Source organism: Dipodomys ordii, unplaced genomic scaffold (assembly GCF_000151885.1).
Source record: "Dipodomys ordii isolate 6190 unplaced genomic scaffold, Dord_2.0 Scaffold48, whole genome shotgun sequence".
Taxonomy (NCBI): Eukaryota; Metazoa; Chordata; class Mammalia; order Rodentia; family Heteromyidae; genus Dipodomys; species Dipodomys ordii.
Genome location: NW_012267264.1, coordinates 1705358 through 1721208, shown reverse-complemented (window position 1 = coordinate 1721208; position 15851 = coordinate 1705358). Strand labels below are relative to the sequence as shown.

Here is a 15851-nt window from a genome sequence, read left to right as displayed (position 1 = left end):
AACAGTGCATTTTCAGTGTAAATTAGTATAACTTCATTATGTTCATGGATTTGAAGTAGTGAATATAGCTCTCATATTATTGGGATTCTTTGTATCTGCTTAGCAAATGGTGTTTTTGAGATTCCCTGTATATACAAACACCAGTTTCTGTTCATTCAGCTTTGAAATTCAGGCGGTTTATTTTTATTCTAGCAGCTCTTCCTTGATGAGTTTTGAGTTGGCTTGCTTCGAAGGGAACTAGAACAATATATTAGAAGTTCTAATTGAATCAAAGGGTTATAAAAATGTTTTTACTTAGATTTTGGTAGCTTGAGTGGTAGAAAAGTTCTTCAAGTTTTCCCAAAATTCTGTGTCTTTTTCTAGCTTATTTATACTTTGCCAAGAGACACTGAAAATTTTGTCTATAACCATAATGTGGTTAAATACTTATATTGGCTTGGTCCCTATTAAATGACCATTTTAAGATAGAAAGCCAGTAGGTGGCACTGTCAGCCTGACAAATCCCAAAACTTTATCTTATAATGGCAAATTTTTTGCAGTCTCTGAGGAATTGGCTGAATTTTTTTTCCAGTCTTTTTTTTCTTTTCTTTCTTTCTTTTTTTTTTTTTAAATGATGTCTGTCGTACTAGGTCACAGAGTGCTCAAGTAGCTTTTTTCCCTCCTTAGTAGGTGTTAGGTGGGGGTTAATCATCCTATGGTAGACTTGTTGGGAGCTCTCCCTGCAGGTTACGCTTCTGTGCATCTTCCACATCTAGAGGCAGACCAGAGTGGACCTCTGCTTCCTTCCTTTCTCTGAGGAAGGTACTAGTGTTCATGTCATTGCAGCCTGCTATGTCTACTTGGAACTCTTGCCTATACTCTTGTGAGAATGGGCTACACAAAGGATGACCATTCACTCACCAATTGAGCACGCGTTCAGTTTATTGTCATTACTTTGAAGGTCTATGGTGTTAACCATGTGGATGAGTCTTGGAGTGTGGTTTCACTAACCTTCCTCTACTGAAACTGAGTTTATACAAACATTGGAAAGATGAGTTGTGGGCTTTCTACTGGTAGACTATGGAATTACTATTGAAGAAAAAAATTCTAAGGATTAGATGATTGAGCCAGTATTGCTTGATTGTCTTGCCATCGCCCAGGGTGGTCTTGAACTTGTTAGCCTACTGCCTGAGCCTCCCAAGTATTGGGATGACAGGTGTAGACCACCGTCTTCACCTTGTATTTGTCTTAAATATGCCTTTTTCACAACAAGAAAAGGAAGAAGGGGCTATCACAGCATTGTTTCCCTTTTTATTTTATTTATTTTTTTGTATCTAGCTTCCTTTTTTATTTTTTATTCTTTTGTGAACACACTGTACAGAGGGGTTACAATTACATGGGCAGGTTAATGCGTACATTTCTTATCAAGCATTGCAGCCTCCTCCTTTGTTTACCCTTCACATCCCTTCCCAGCCTCCCCCCCCCCCACCAACATTGTAAAGCTCGTTTTCGACATGACAACTTGTACCTCTCATCATTGTTTCCCTTTTAAAAAAATCCAAGATCCCAATTTTTTTTTTTTTTTTTGTGGAGGCTGGTTCTGGGACTTGAATTGGATTCAAGCCCCTGTTCTCTTGTTTTTTTTTGCTCTACCACTTGTGCCACACCTCCATCCTAGCTTTTTGATGGTTAGTTGGAGTAGTCTCGTGAACTTTTCTGGATTGCTTCAAGTGTCAGACTTCTGAGTAGCTAGGATTATAGGTCCTAGCTACCAGAGTCTTTTTTTCCTTTTGTGAACAAGCCGAGTCTTTTATCATTGCAATGAAGTTTTATTTGTTATATCAAAGTAGAAGAAATTGACCCTAGAAATCATCTGAGGATTATGAAGAATATCCTATCTCCTGTAGAACTTTAAACATAATTTGTACTTATAGGTCTGCTTAGAGAGTAAAGAGAAAAAAATACTTGTATTTTTTGGTCAGTCTTGGGGCTTGAACTCTGGGCTTGGCTGCACTTTTCAGCTCAAGATGAGCACTCTACTGCATGAGCCACAGCGCCACTTCCAGTTTTCTAGTGGTTTACTGGAGATGAGAGTCTCACGGACTTTCCTGCCCGGGCTGGCTTTGAACCATGATCCTCAGATCTCAGCCTCCTGAGTAGCTAGGATAACAGGCGTGAGCCACCGTCGCCTGGAAGAAAAATATATTTATGGGTAGATAAAACCTTTTTGAGGTTTAAAAATTCTTCCCTATATATTTTTTCCCCTCCAGTACTGCTCTTGAACTCAGGGCTTGGGTGCTGTCCCAGAGCTTCTTTTTGCTTAAGGCTGAGCCACAACTCCACTTCCAGCTTTTTGGTAGTTTATTGGAGATAAGAATCTCAGACTTTTCTGTCAGGCTTTTTTTCTGTCAGCCTCTTGAGTAGCTAGGATGACAGACATAAGCCACTAGTGCCTAGTTGTTTTGATTTTAAAACAGGACAAATCATAAAGAATGTAAGCAAAATACTCATACTGCCTGACACACTGAGAGATAGCTTTGTGTTTTTCTAAATGAAGTTGGCCTTGTAGTCTGTCCCAGATTTAAGGAAGCTTAGTCCATGGGTTAAATCTGTTTCTGCTTGTGTTGGTGCATTTAACATTGAAAAGAAAGGAGAAAAAAACCATTTAAGTGTCATGAAGAAATTTTGGAGCATAGCCTTGGCTATTTAAGTATTGTGTGTGATTTTACCTGATGAAATGGTGGTGCCAGACTTAGGGTTGTTTAAAACTCTGAGATTCAGCTGGCAAAACCTGGAATACCCACCCACCAAGTTTGGAGGGTCCTCCTGTGTACCAGTCTTATTTGAATGGGAAGAACTTGAGATAAAATTTTAATCTAGGCTTGACTAAAACTTACAACAGTGTCAGCAATGTTCTTAGAGATATATGTTCTGATCAATGTTCTGGGTCAAGTTCCTTACCTGAAGGCAAGGCTAGCAGCCATTTTCAGCATTTGGCTAATTTGTATCTCTGAATAAAAACGTTTATATTGCTGTTTCTTCATTTTATACTTGTAAGCACAACCTCTTTCCTTCATACCATGGAAGGAAAATGGATTTGGTTTTCTTACTTAAATATATATATCCCTATGGGTGTACCCGTGCTCTTCCCTATCTTTTCCCCTATCCTTTCAGTATGATTATATCATAAATTTTGTTAAATTAATACTCATTGTTTACTTTCTAAGTGTAAGAGCTACATAGCATATTAAAGTTAACTTTCATTTCCTATATATAAGTTTTGTTTCTCCTGGAGTTAATACTTTCAACATTTACATATATATTACTAACGGCTCTCAAACTCTGTTGTGTTAATCTCCTCTCCAGACAGTCTTTCAGTCTACTTAATCTTATCTTCTATAGTACTTGTGTACTGCCTTGTGTCCTGCACCAATCTTGACTGGTTCCTTCTTTTTTTTTTTCCTATTAAAAAGCTATCTGTCATCTTTGGAATTCATTCTTATTAGGAGGGATAGCTTCTTTGCATTGCTTTCCGGTTGGAGTTATGCTTGCTGGATCCCACGCCTTTACTTTAAGACTTACCTGCTTTATTTTGGTTGCACACATTTTCTCTAACTTCATGGCTAAAGTGCCTGCAAGGTAAATTTTCTGAGACCATAGCTGTTTTCTACTTAAATTTGGTCTATAATTTGGCTGTGCATAGAATTTTCTTTTGAAAGTAATTTTCTATCAGAACCGTTAAGCTGTTTCTTTGTTATGTAGCTCCTAGGGTGTGGCTGCTCTTTTCTCTCCTTCCCTCATTTTCTGTTCCTCTTTGCTCCCTCTTTTGATTTTTCTTGTCTTCCTACAAAGGTTTAGCTGAGACTTTTTGATTCTAATATTCTAACATTTCACAACAATGCAGCTTTAGTTAACGGTATGTGAACATTTTATGATTCATTGTTTGGATCTTTAGTTTGGGGACTTTGTTTTTCAACTGTTCTGCTGATTTATCTAAATTTCTCTCTTCTCCCATTTTTTTTTCTTTTTTTCCACTTGAAATATGGCCCTTTTATTTGAACTGAAAGGTGTCATTACAAAGTGCAAACAGGTCTTTGGTACTTACTGAATACAATGAACATAATACCAGCCTTGGGCCACTGGCCACAGTTAGAAAGTAAATAAATATATACACGACCTTCACCTCACAGCACCCACGGTGGCTGCAGAGTTCACCCCGGAGCTGTCTGCCGTCTTGGGTCATGAAGACAGAAGATCCAACTGGTCATTCTGCAGACATTTTGGCTTGAGTTACAGAATTTCATTTCCACCTCCTCCTCTTCCTTCTTCCCTTTTCCTCCTCCTTCTTCTTTTTGTTAGTGGTGGGGCTTGAACTTGGCCTGGGAGCTGTCTGAGTGCTCTACCACTTGAGCTATAGTGCCACTTCGAGTTTTCTGGTGGTTTATTGGAGATAAGAGTCTTATGGACTTTTCTGCCCTGGCTGGCTAACCATGATCCTCAGATCTCAGCCTCCCGGGTAGGTAGGATTATAGGTGTGAGCCATTGGTGCCTGGCTTTCTTCTCCCATTTCTAAGAACTGCAACTGCTTTTATTTAGATGTTGGACTTTCTAAAAGTCTTTTGTTCCATTTCCTTTCCATATTTACATCAGTTTTTTTGGTTGTTATTTGTTTTTTGTTTTTGAGACAGGATTTCCGTGTAGCTCAGGCTGGCCTTGAACTTTCTTGGTCTTTCGTTCATGTTAGATTTCTTTCTGTTTATCCTTCAGCCTTTTTTTATTGAGTATTTATGATACTGTGTTTAAAATGTCTAAGTGTTTGGTTCTCTGAATGTTTTTCCCTTTATTTTTATCACTTAAAACATCTATTTCTTTTTCAGATCATCTAGATTTCTGAGTAATTTATTTTAATGTTTTTGAGATTATTCTTACATATTCTTTGTTCTCCCCTATCCACCTTTGGTTATTTTGGTCCTTTTTTTAAAATATGAGAGTCTTTCATCAGATCTTTGATGACTCTTGCTTGTCTCTCTTATTTGAAGATGAGGTATTAAAATACTGGGTTAGAAGCATTGAACCTGCTGGGTGCAGATGGCTCACTTTTGTAATCTTGCTATTGAGGAGGCTGAGATCTGAAGATCTTGGTTTGAAGCCAGCCCCATCAGAAGAGTCCATGAGACCCTTATCTCCAGTTAGCAAAAAATTGAAAGTGGTGGAGCATCAACAAATCTTAGGTGAAAAAGCCAAGGGGAGAGAGTGAGGCCGTGAGTTCAAGCCCTTAATACTGGCACCAGAAGAAAAGGAAGAAGCACAGAGTCTATGTATGGGCATACATCTTGAAATCCAGAAGCTTCTTAAATTTGAAATCAATCCTAGTGTTTGTCCCCACTATCATACCTGCTTGAATTCCTGATTTGGCAGTTTCTGAATCTTTTATTAAGCTGAGCAAGGCTGGGGCTCTGTACCATACATCAGATTGGTGGTTTCTTATTACTGGCTCAGAATTTAGCTTTTACAAACCTGTGGAGTCATTTATTTCACAGATTATAGCTTCCAGATATGTTTACATAGAGATAGGGAAAGCTATCTTGTGGCAGTATTCTTTTTCTCTATCCTTTTAGTCTTTTGGAGATAGTTGAATAGGTGTCTTAAATAGATCTATGGTCTTCCCTTTCCCCTAGCACTGGAGCTTGAACTCAGGGCTGTGAGCTCATTTGGCTTATTTGCTCATGGTTGGGATCCTGCCACTTGAGCCACACATGTAGTCTGCTGTTGTGCATTTAGAGATGGAATCTAGACTTCTCTGCCTGAGCTGGATTTGAACTTTGACCCTCCAGGTCTCTACCTCCTGAGTAGCTAGGATTTATAAGTGAGCCACCAGTGCTCACCATATCTCCATATTTTTATTTAGAGGTGTACAGGGAGGGAACAAAATAAATCTTTACACTTCTTTAACTGGTACATAATACTCCAATATGAAGCTGCACCATAATTTGTTTATTCAGTCCTCAACAGGTTGATATTCATGTAGTTGATTTCTCTAGTATTAGAAAATAGAGTAAATCTCTCTGTAAATGACAGTTATTTCTTTAGAAATGATTTAAAGCACAATTAATAAATAGCTATTCAGAATGCCAACTAGTATATGCCATTATCTTCTTATATGTTGTAGAATACACTAGGGGTTGGCCAATTTTTTTCTGATAGGAATGAACAGGAAATACTGTAGAATTTACAGGCCACATGGTTTCTGTGAAGTGAGTTGAGTGGCTTTGGGTAGTACTTGCTAACATGTCTTGTAGAACAGTGGATATCGGCATTGAATTAAAAGGGAACAGTGTAGTTGTGTTCCCTTTCATAACTGTGGAATTCTACTGTAGTTCTGTAGTCATTTTACATGATTTATGTTCATAATGCCCAAAAACTTATTCAGGAAATCATATAGAAAGTTGTCAGGTACTTGAGACCTTTGTACCCATAGTTGGAAAGTCTTGTAGGCTTTGCTGAAGTAGGTTTGCTGTGAGGATCATCTGGTTATGAGGCCTGGATTCTCTCTTCAGCATTCACTCTTTTTTTTCTTTCAGAATTTAATTGTATGAGACATGGCTAAAACACCTTAAAATGCCTGACCTCTTCTACTGGGTGCCTTTGAAGCCTCATAGTTGATTTCTGGAGCTAATACAAAGCTGTAGATGAGTAGTTTGCCAAGAATCTCAGTTTGAGAACCTAGAAATTTAAAGTATTTTCTTGATACTTGTAGTCTGTTGACAGACTGGTTTCCATTGTCAGCTTAGGTCCACTTAAGTGGTTTTTCTTTGCAAGAAAAGAAATGCAAGGGAGGGCTTGCCTTGTCTCTCCAGGTTAGCAGAGAAGCATGTTCCCTTCACAGCGATTAGCTGAGCCTGCCTGAGACTTTTGTGCCTGTCGTGGCCTGCCAGTTCCCTGCCTGCCTTCCCTGTGGCGTTTTAGCTGATCTGTGCTGTTTGTAGCCATATGGTCCCCTGAGCACGTGGCTTGGCTTCCCTGTCCCTGCTGCTGGATCTGTGGGCTTTGCAGATTTCACAGACCTGAATAGCACTATTGGGGGGGAAGGGAAAGCATGTCCTCAAGAAGTGTCTTCTCCTGCCCCGTTTCTTAGAGGCCTCTTGCTAGATTTTCTGCCCCGATGTGATAGCTGAAACAGCCCTAAAATAATAACTTCAAGAAAAAAAAATCTAGAAGTGATTCTTGCCTGTAGGGAGCTTTACCCTGTATGGTTCTCTTGGGAGCAGTAAGCAGTTGACAGGCATTGATAGCCAAGTCCACTTTGGAGATCAAATTCTACACTGTCCATGGATGTAGCAGATTTTACAAAGTAAATGGTTTTGCCTTATACTTAGGAGTATTAGCATCTTAGCTCTAGATAGAGTATATTAACAATCTCAGGGAGTTTTCCCACCCAGTTTTTCTCTTGTGGTAAAATTCATTGGACATGTAGTTTACTGTCTTAACTTTATGTGTTTATTTATTTACTGTCAGTACAGGGTCTTGAATTCAGGATCTAGTGCTCTCCCTTTTTGCGTGAGACTAGTCCTCTACCATATGAGCCATACCTCTACTTCCTGTCTTAAATATTTCTTTCTTTTTTTTGTTGTTGTTTTGCTGGCACTAAGACTTAAAGGCCACTGGTATGAGACATGGCTAAACCACCTTAAAATGCCTGACCTCTTCTACTGGGTGCCTTTGAGGCCTCAGTTGATTTCTGGAGCTAATACAAAGCTGTATTAAAGGCCAGTGTTCTTTCTTGCCTTGTTTTTACTCAAGACTAGTGTTCTACCATTTGAGCCATGGCTCTACTTTAGCTTTTACTGGTTACTTAGAAATAAGAGTCTCATGGGCTATTCTGCCTAGGTTGGCCTTGAACTGAAATTTTCAGATCTCAGTCTGTGAGTGGCTCTGATAACAGGGGGGAGCCACCAGTTGCTAGCCTATCTGAACCATTTCTAAATTTACAGCTCAGTATTATTAGGTATATTTATATTGTTGTGTATCACCACTATCCATTTCCAGAATGTTCGCTCTTAGAAAACTAAAACCCACCAAACAGTAATTGCCCCTTCTCCCATTCTCCTTTCACTAGCCCTTGGCTGCAATGTTCTGCTTTTTGTCACAGTGATTTTGACTGTTCTAAGTAACAAATACAAGTAGAATCAATGACACTTATTTTTTCATGACTGGTATATTTCACTTAATGTAAAGTCTTCAAGGTTCAGCCATGTCATAGCATATGTCAGGATTTCCTTGCTTTTTAAGGCAGAGCAGTATTGTATGTACATACATTTTAAGGTTGTCTAGTTACATGTTGATGTGGGTTGCTTCTCAGTGTTGTGAGGAATGCTGCTGTAAATATGACCACATGAATATCCTTTTTAAGATGTGTTTTCAATTCCTTTGAGTATGTACCCAAAAGTAGAATTGCTGCTAATTGTATTTTTTATGTTTTTGAAAGGAACTGTTTCATTGTACCACCTTACATATTCATCAAGGGTTTCAATCTTTATCCCTGCCTTAATTAATTAATACATGTATTTGTTTATTTTTTGATAGAACCTATTCTAGTAATTAGGAAGTGGTACAGTATTTCATTGTAGTTTTAGTGTAAGCCTACCTAAGTGATTAGTGATGCTGGGTACTTTTTCCTGCATTTATGATCTCTATAGATCTCTTTATGGGAAATGGCTGTTTAAGTTGACTAGTTTTTGGTTTAAAAAATTATTTTTGCAGTGCTGTGTATCAAGGAGCATTTGTCCCTCTCCCTTTTAAAAGTGTGATTTGGGGCTGGGATGTAGCTCAGTGGCAAAGCGCTTGCCTAGCAAGCGCAACGTCCTGGGTTCGATCCCCAGTACCGAAAAAGAAAAGACAAAAAAAAATAAAAGTGTGATTTGCTTTGTTTCATTTTATTTTGGTGGTATTGGGTTTGAACTCAGGGCCCTGCTTTGCTAGACAGGTTGTTTGCCACTTGAGCCACACTCCTGACTCTTTTGCCTATTTTCAAATCACTGTGTTATTTCATTGCTAAATTTTAGGAACTCTATATAATCTCACTGTCAATGCCTTGTTTGACATATAATGTGTGAATGTGGTCTCATTCTACAGGTTGGTGTTTTACTCTATTAGAAGTGTTTTTGTTACATAATTTTTTAGTTTTAGGAGATCTAATATATTCATTTTTGTGGTTATCTGTTTTTGGTGTCATATCCAATAAATTATTACCAAATACAAAGTTGTAAAGCTTTTTTCCATGTGATATAATATTTTACTCATAGTTTTTGCATTGAAGTTATGATCCATTTTTAAGGTAATTTTTATGTTAAGGCTTAACTTAGTTTCTTTTTTTTTGCTTTTTATTTATTTTTAAATTATTTTTTATTATCTTTAAGTAGTTGTATAAAGAAGTTGCCATTCTACAAAACAGTATATGAGTACAAAGTGTCTGACAACATTGTCACCCATCTCTTTCAACCTATCCCTTCTCTCACTTTTTTTCTTTAATTAGGTGATTACATAAATTTCACATATTTCACAGTATTTGTGGAATAGTGATACTTAGTTAGAGTCACAAACTCATTTTAACTTTCCCAAGGCAAATTGTCATTATCATGGTCTATACAGTTTGTGAATTCTATGAGATTTGACAATACAAGCTATTTTTTCCACATTAGGTGATGTTTACATTTCTTTCCTTTTGCTTAGTGTAGGCTGTTCCTCTTAACTTAGTTTCTTTTGCTTGTGGATATCAGCAGAATTTGCTAAAAAGACAGCCGTCCTATTATCCTGTTGGTATTCTTGTTAGTAGTTACTTGACCATATATGCAAGGTATTTATTTCTGTTCTCTTATTCCCTTGGTTTAAATGTCTTTATGCCAGTACCATATGATGTCAATTTCTTAGCTTTACAGTAAGTTTTGAAATAAAGATGTATGTATTTAATGTTCTTTTCTTACACTGGTTTGGCTCGAGATTCAGTATGAATTTTATGGTGGATTGTTCTATTTCTGCAAAAATTATCCTTGGGTGTTCACTTTAGCAGCTCATACACTAAAATTGGAATGATACACTGTAGATTAGCATGGCCTCAGCTAATCTTTATTTGCATGTTAAAATAAATATACAAGCAACCATCTTATAATTAAGAAGTATACTTAGGATCTTGATAAGAATTGCATTACAGGGCTGGGAAGATGGCTCAGTGGTAGAGCGCTTGCCTTGCATGCTCGAGGCCCTGGGTTCGATTCCTCAGCACCACATAAGCAAAAAGAAAAAAGCCGGAAGTGGCGCTGTGGCTCAAGTGGTAGAGCACTAGCATTGAGCTGAAGAGCTTAGGGACAGCGCTCAAGCCCAGAGTTCAGGCCCCATGACCGGACCCAAAAAAAAAAAAAGAATTGCATTACATCTTTAAATCACTTTGGTATTGGTATCTTGATAGTATTGTCTTCAATCCTTAATGTAGTATGTGTTTCCATTCATTTAGGTTGTCTTTATTATTCAGCATTGTTTTATAGTTTATAAGTTTTTCACTTCCTTGGTTCATTCCTGGGTAGTTTTTCTTTTTGATGGTATTGGAATATGTTTCTCTTTTGGATTATTCATTGTTAACCTATAGAAATGGAACTGATATTGGTTATTGATTTTGAATTGTACTTTGTGAATTCATTTATGAATTTCATTTATGGAACCATTAAGGTTTTCTACACATATATCACATGAGAAACAGTAATAAATGTTTTCTTTTTTTTCTTTCCAATTTGGATACCTTCTATGAATTTTTCTTGCTTAATTGCTCTGGATATATCTTCTACTACTGTGTTGAATGGAAGTGCATTCTGATAAGGTTTTTAACCTAGATTTTTAGTATTACTTAGCTTTATTATATTCTCATAAATCTGAAGAAAAATTATATAAACAACAAAATACTAGCTCCTGGCTGCATTTTATCATAGATTTTTTTTTGGGGGGGGTTGGTTGTGGGTCTTGAACTCTGGGCCTGGGCACTGCCCCTTGGTCCTTCAGCTCAAGGCTACGCTCTACTACTTGAGCCACAGCACCACTTCCAGTTTTCTGGTGGTTAATTGGAGATAAGTCTCATGGACTTTCTTGCCTGGACTGGCTTCCTCAGACATCAGCCTCCTGGGTAGCCAGGACTACAGGTGTGAGCCACCAGTGCCTGGCTTATCATAGAATTTTTAGTTAAAAGGAAGTTGTGAGGGTGTCTGGCTGGAAAGATAGTCCCTACATCGTGGAGGAGGAAGGGCAAGACTTAGTTTGAAGCTTTTATTATTACCAAATCAATTTGCTGACTTAAATTCAAAGAGATTTAAGAAAACACTTGCCTCGTTTTAAAAGTTGCATGACAGTTTTAGAACATATATTTCAGATAATTCCCACATTACCCATCTACTACGAGCCTAATTTCACTGAATTTTACATGAGTGTGGTTTGTTTGTTACAATGAATACATCAATATTGGCAATATCTTATTAACTGGTCTTAACTTTGTTTAGGTTTCTTTAGTTTTCCCTGAATGTCCTTTTCTTTTTTTCTTCAAGGATACTATATTGCCTTAGTTGTTGTATTTCCTTAGATTCTTTGGGATATGACAGTGTGTCAGACTTTCCTTGTTTTCTTAGATGGCTTTGAACATTTTGAGAAATTCTGGTCAGGTATTTTAGAGGCTTTTCCCTGTTGAAATTTGTATGATGTTGATTTCTTTTGAAGTATTTGTAATACCTGATCTGATGGGTAATTAGATGCCTAAAGGTGCTTTCATTGGTATATTGTTGTGATAAATACTTATGTATATATGTATGTGTATATTTGTATGTATGTATTTTTTGAGGTCAAGGGCAATCACTGCACTTTTGTGAGGAACTAGGGAGGATATACACACAACCTTAGTAGGATTTCATGATGTCAGAGAGGTAGAAGGTCATATGTATCTCATTTTCATTGGTCTCATCAAAGGTAGTGCCCATAGAAGCCTTGTTGGGCTTGTAGTCCTTTGCTTATATGTGGTACTGAGTTTAGAGGCAGTATTGGAAATATTGGTGGTTGTATGTAAGAGCTGTTAGCAGGTCTCTCCAACTCAGAAGCATTTTAAAGGTTTTTTGTTCATCTTGTATATGCTCTTTAGAAACTAAACAGCAGCTCTGGCCACCCAGAGAGCACTATGGGTGGACTGTGTATTGTAGATAGGCAATGTGGCAGGGGGCCAGAGAGAGAAAGATGAATGTGAACTTCCTTTGACAAAATTCAGTAGTTTCCTTGACTTGTGGCAACCTTTAGTCTATGCTATGTCATCATTAAACTATTTTTCTCTTTGCAATTAGACTTGAAGAGATGGAGATGGAATTGGGTTTAGTGCATCTGTCTTGAGTCCTGCTCATGGCTTATTTCACATAGATTTCTGCTCCCAAGTCTTAAATGATCTGGTCTGTTGTACATGAGGGTGGTAGAGAGAGTGAACAGTGGGGGCGTGTTTCAATTATGTGGATGGAAAATGCCCTCAGAAATATCACTGCTGGTGAACAGGAATTTGTATAATAATCTACTCTGCATTTTACTTATTGCACAGTATGTGACTATAACCAGTGTTTCATTACTTATTCTCTGTCTCTGCTAAGGAGCTGCTTGCTATCTGGATAGTAATGACACAGGTTACATAGGAACAGAAAGCCATAAACACTTTTCCTATGCATGCGTATGGACACATGCGCTCACTCACCATCCCCCTTTCCTCCGAGAGCTAAGCCTTCCATTGCTGTCAGCGTCAGAGTACGTAGTTCCTGAAGAGGAGGTTTCTAATCAGGGAGATGCCTAGCAGAGAGTCTGTTGCTGTGGTCTAAAATTTACAACACTGAGAATCCATTTTCTGCTGCTGCTCTAACACGTTGTAAGGGCTGACGAATAACCAGTACCTTGTCACAGGGTATGCTAAGATGTTCACAGAATTGGAGTGAAGGTGTGAGCATTTTGATACTTCCTCCTTGCTGAGCATGACTGGGGCACAGAGAATGTCACTATATTTCTCATGTCTTGATTATAAGAATTTCTCTATGATTTTGGCAATTGCCTGTTTAACAAGAGTTAGGGTCTGAGAGGAGATGTGAATCTATCCAACACTGAGATTTTGGAAATAGGGTGAGATGTGTGCATTTGAGATCCTGAAGATTATCTTATTATCTTTTGGGTATCCTTTTGAAGGAAGAATTATATTGATTTACTAGGCTACCTATTTTGCTGGGTATGACTTGGAGGAATTCTCTTCTCTTTGAAGTTAGAATAACAGAATAGCATATACCATGAAAACTCACTCTTCGAATATTGTATTATCCATTTTCTTTCACACAAATGTGGAATTTGTGATGCAGAGGGAAATCATTTGCTGGAGCTTTTCTATTTTGGATGTTGTTCACTACTGGTATCATTAGGCAGTTTCACCTGGCACTAATGTGAATAGATGGTAACAAATGAGATTTCTCTTTGTTTTCAGTTACTGAATCAGTATTTCTGGTTGTACCTTCCTGACAGTTTTTAGGTTCTAAAATCATGTTCGCATAAAAGGCCCTTTGCTTTGGAGCATCCTATATGCTTCAGTACTACCCCAGACATGGGTAGCTAGTGCTGACTATGGTGTTGGTGTGACCATATACCAGCCTTTCCTTACCCCTGAGTCTTGGTCAATCTTTTTTGGCCAGATGAATTTTGGATTCTTCCTTCCCTGGGCTTTAGTGTTTAGTTTTCTCAATTCCTAGATCTGTCATGAAGGATTATAGGAAATGATTATTATTATTTCAGGTTCTTCTGAAATTATAAATCCTATGTTTAGTAGAAAATTAAAATTTTCCTATTCTTCCTACTAAGCCCCTTCATTATAGAGCTTGATTCAGCCACCCATTCCTCCTCCCTACTTCCCCTCTCCTCTTCTTCTCCCTCCTTTTCCCCTTCCCCTTCACTCTTCCCCATCCTTTCCCTTTCTTCTTCCCCACCTCTCCCCCTCCCTCTACTTCTCCCTCTCCTTCTCTCCCTCCTTACCTCCTTCCCTTTCTCTTTCTCCCCTCTCCACTTTTAGACAACTGTGGGAGCTTGAGCTCATGGTTTCTTGCTCTTGCTCAGTTTTTTTTCATTTAAGACATGTACTCTACAACTTGAGCCATGCCTCCAATTCTGGCTTTTTTTCCCCCTAGTTAATTGGGGATAAGAGTCTACAAGATCTGGTTCTGAACTGTGATTCTCAGATCTCAGCTTGTACATAGAATTATAGGCAGGAACCCTCAGCTCCTGACTTTGCCTTGTGTTTTTCATTATTTTTATTTGATAGCACTTGGCTCCTGCCATTTTTTTTGTCACGCATAATTTCTCACTTGTTTTGGGTTCTTGCTCTTTTTTCGGATTGTCCTTTAGAGCATTCTTTATTCTTTTGGTATGTGATTGGATGATTCTTTGGGAAAGATAGAGAATAGTTGCACTTAAAGGAGTCTGCAAATTGATATATTTTGTTTCTGAAAAATAAGTCTTCCAGGAAATAGAGAGGCCTTCTTTAAGATGCTTACCAGTGTGACGTTCATTATGACAAAGGAGAGTCTAGCTGCTTTTGTTTTATGCATAAAAGAAGAGAGACATTTTGCCAGTCTACCATCCCTGTGTGGCAGCTGACCCTATAGTTCAGCCACCTGGTGGTTCCTAATGGGGGCCTGATTGGAGCATAGAAGTGTTTGATTTTCATTCTGCAGATGGAGTGGATGGTGACAGTGTTTTGTAGTCAGCAGCTACCTTGTAGCAAAGTATTGCTTGCAAAAAAAACCCCCAAACAGCCTTGAAACAACAGGGTCTGAATATAATTGGGTGAATTGTAGACTGCTGGCTGTATTATGGGTTCTGGTTATAACCCTGATGGGGCACTGTCCCAGTTTGAATGGAATTTATTCTGTATGGAATGTTCTAATAACCTTCACAGAGAAATATTTGTGCTTTTGCCCTTCAAATGTACCCCAGACTGGAAGTTAATCGTTTTTAGCTGAGAAATGGGGTGCAATGTTAATGATTGTGGTTTCCAAAAACAGACATGTCCATAGAAGTGCTCTAAAAAGGTGGCTTTTAATGTAGCTGAGGTAGTATCTTAGTAATTTAGTGTTTCTGTCTGTGAGATTAACAGCTGAGCCTTTCCTTTCCTCTGCCGAGATGACAATTCTTTTGCCCTTCACTTGCCTTTTGAAATCCTTTATTATTTATTTTTTCTCATCTAGTACTGGTACCTTTTTCTAATGCAACCCTGGCCTCTTTCCCTAGATTCATACTGAGATATAGAGGGTTTGATTTTAGTTTAGCACCTGTTTCAAGGAAAATCTCCAATAACATGTAGAGATTGAATTTTGTTTCTTAAGCTTATGGTTAACCATATGTGTTGGTCAGGGCCAAAAGCAAGATTAGCCATCTTTATGAATGATACCTCATTGAGAAATTATCATAAGGTCTCTAGGAATCAGTGATTATTACATAGTTTGCAATATGCCTTATGCATTGTGGCATGATGAAGGATGGTGTTGGATTTGTCCCAAATAGCTGTTTATCTCTGTTAGTAATTGTGATGGGCCTGGCTCCTTGATATGTAGTGGGGAGCACTGAAGCCAGTTTAAGCTTTTTTTTTTTTTTTTTGTCAGTCATGGGCTTGAACTCTGGGCTTGGGTGCTATCCCTGCGCCCTTCAGCTCAAGACGAATGCTCTACCGCTTGAGCCACAACGCCACTTCCGGTTTTCTAGTGGCTTATTGGAGATAAGGGTCTCACAGACTTTCCTGCCTGGGCTGGCTTTGAACTGCGATCCTCAGATCTCAGCCTCCT

At 38.3% G+C, this 15851-nt stretch overlaps 1 protein-coding gene across 1 annotated transcript in view; it reads left to right on the top strand.

Annotated features, from left to right (window-relative positions):
• The window catches only part of Snd1 (staphylococcal nuclease and tudor domain containing 1), a 446430-nt gene that overhangs the window by 56009 nt on the left and 374570 nt on the right, over positions 1 to 15851 (top strand). The gene's annotated exons all lie outside the window — the stretch shown is intronic.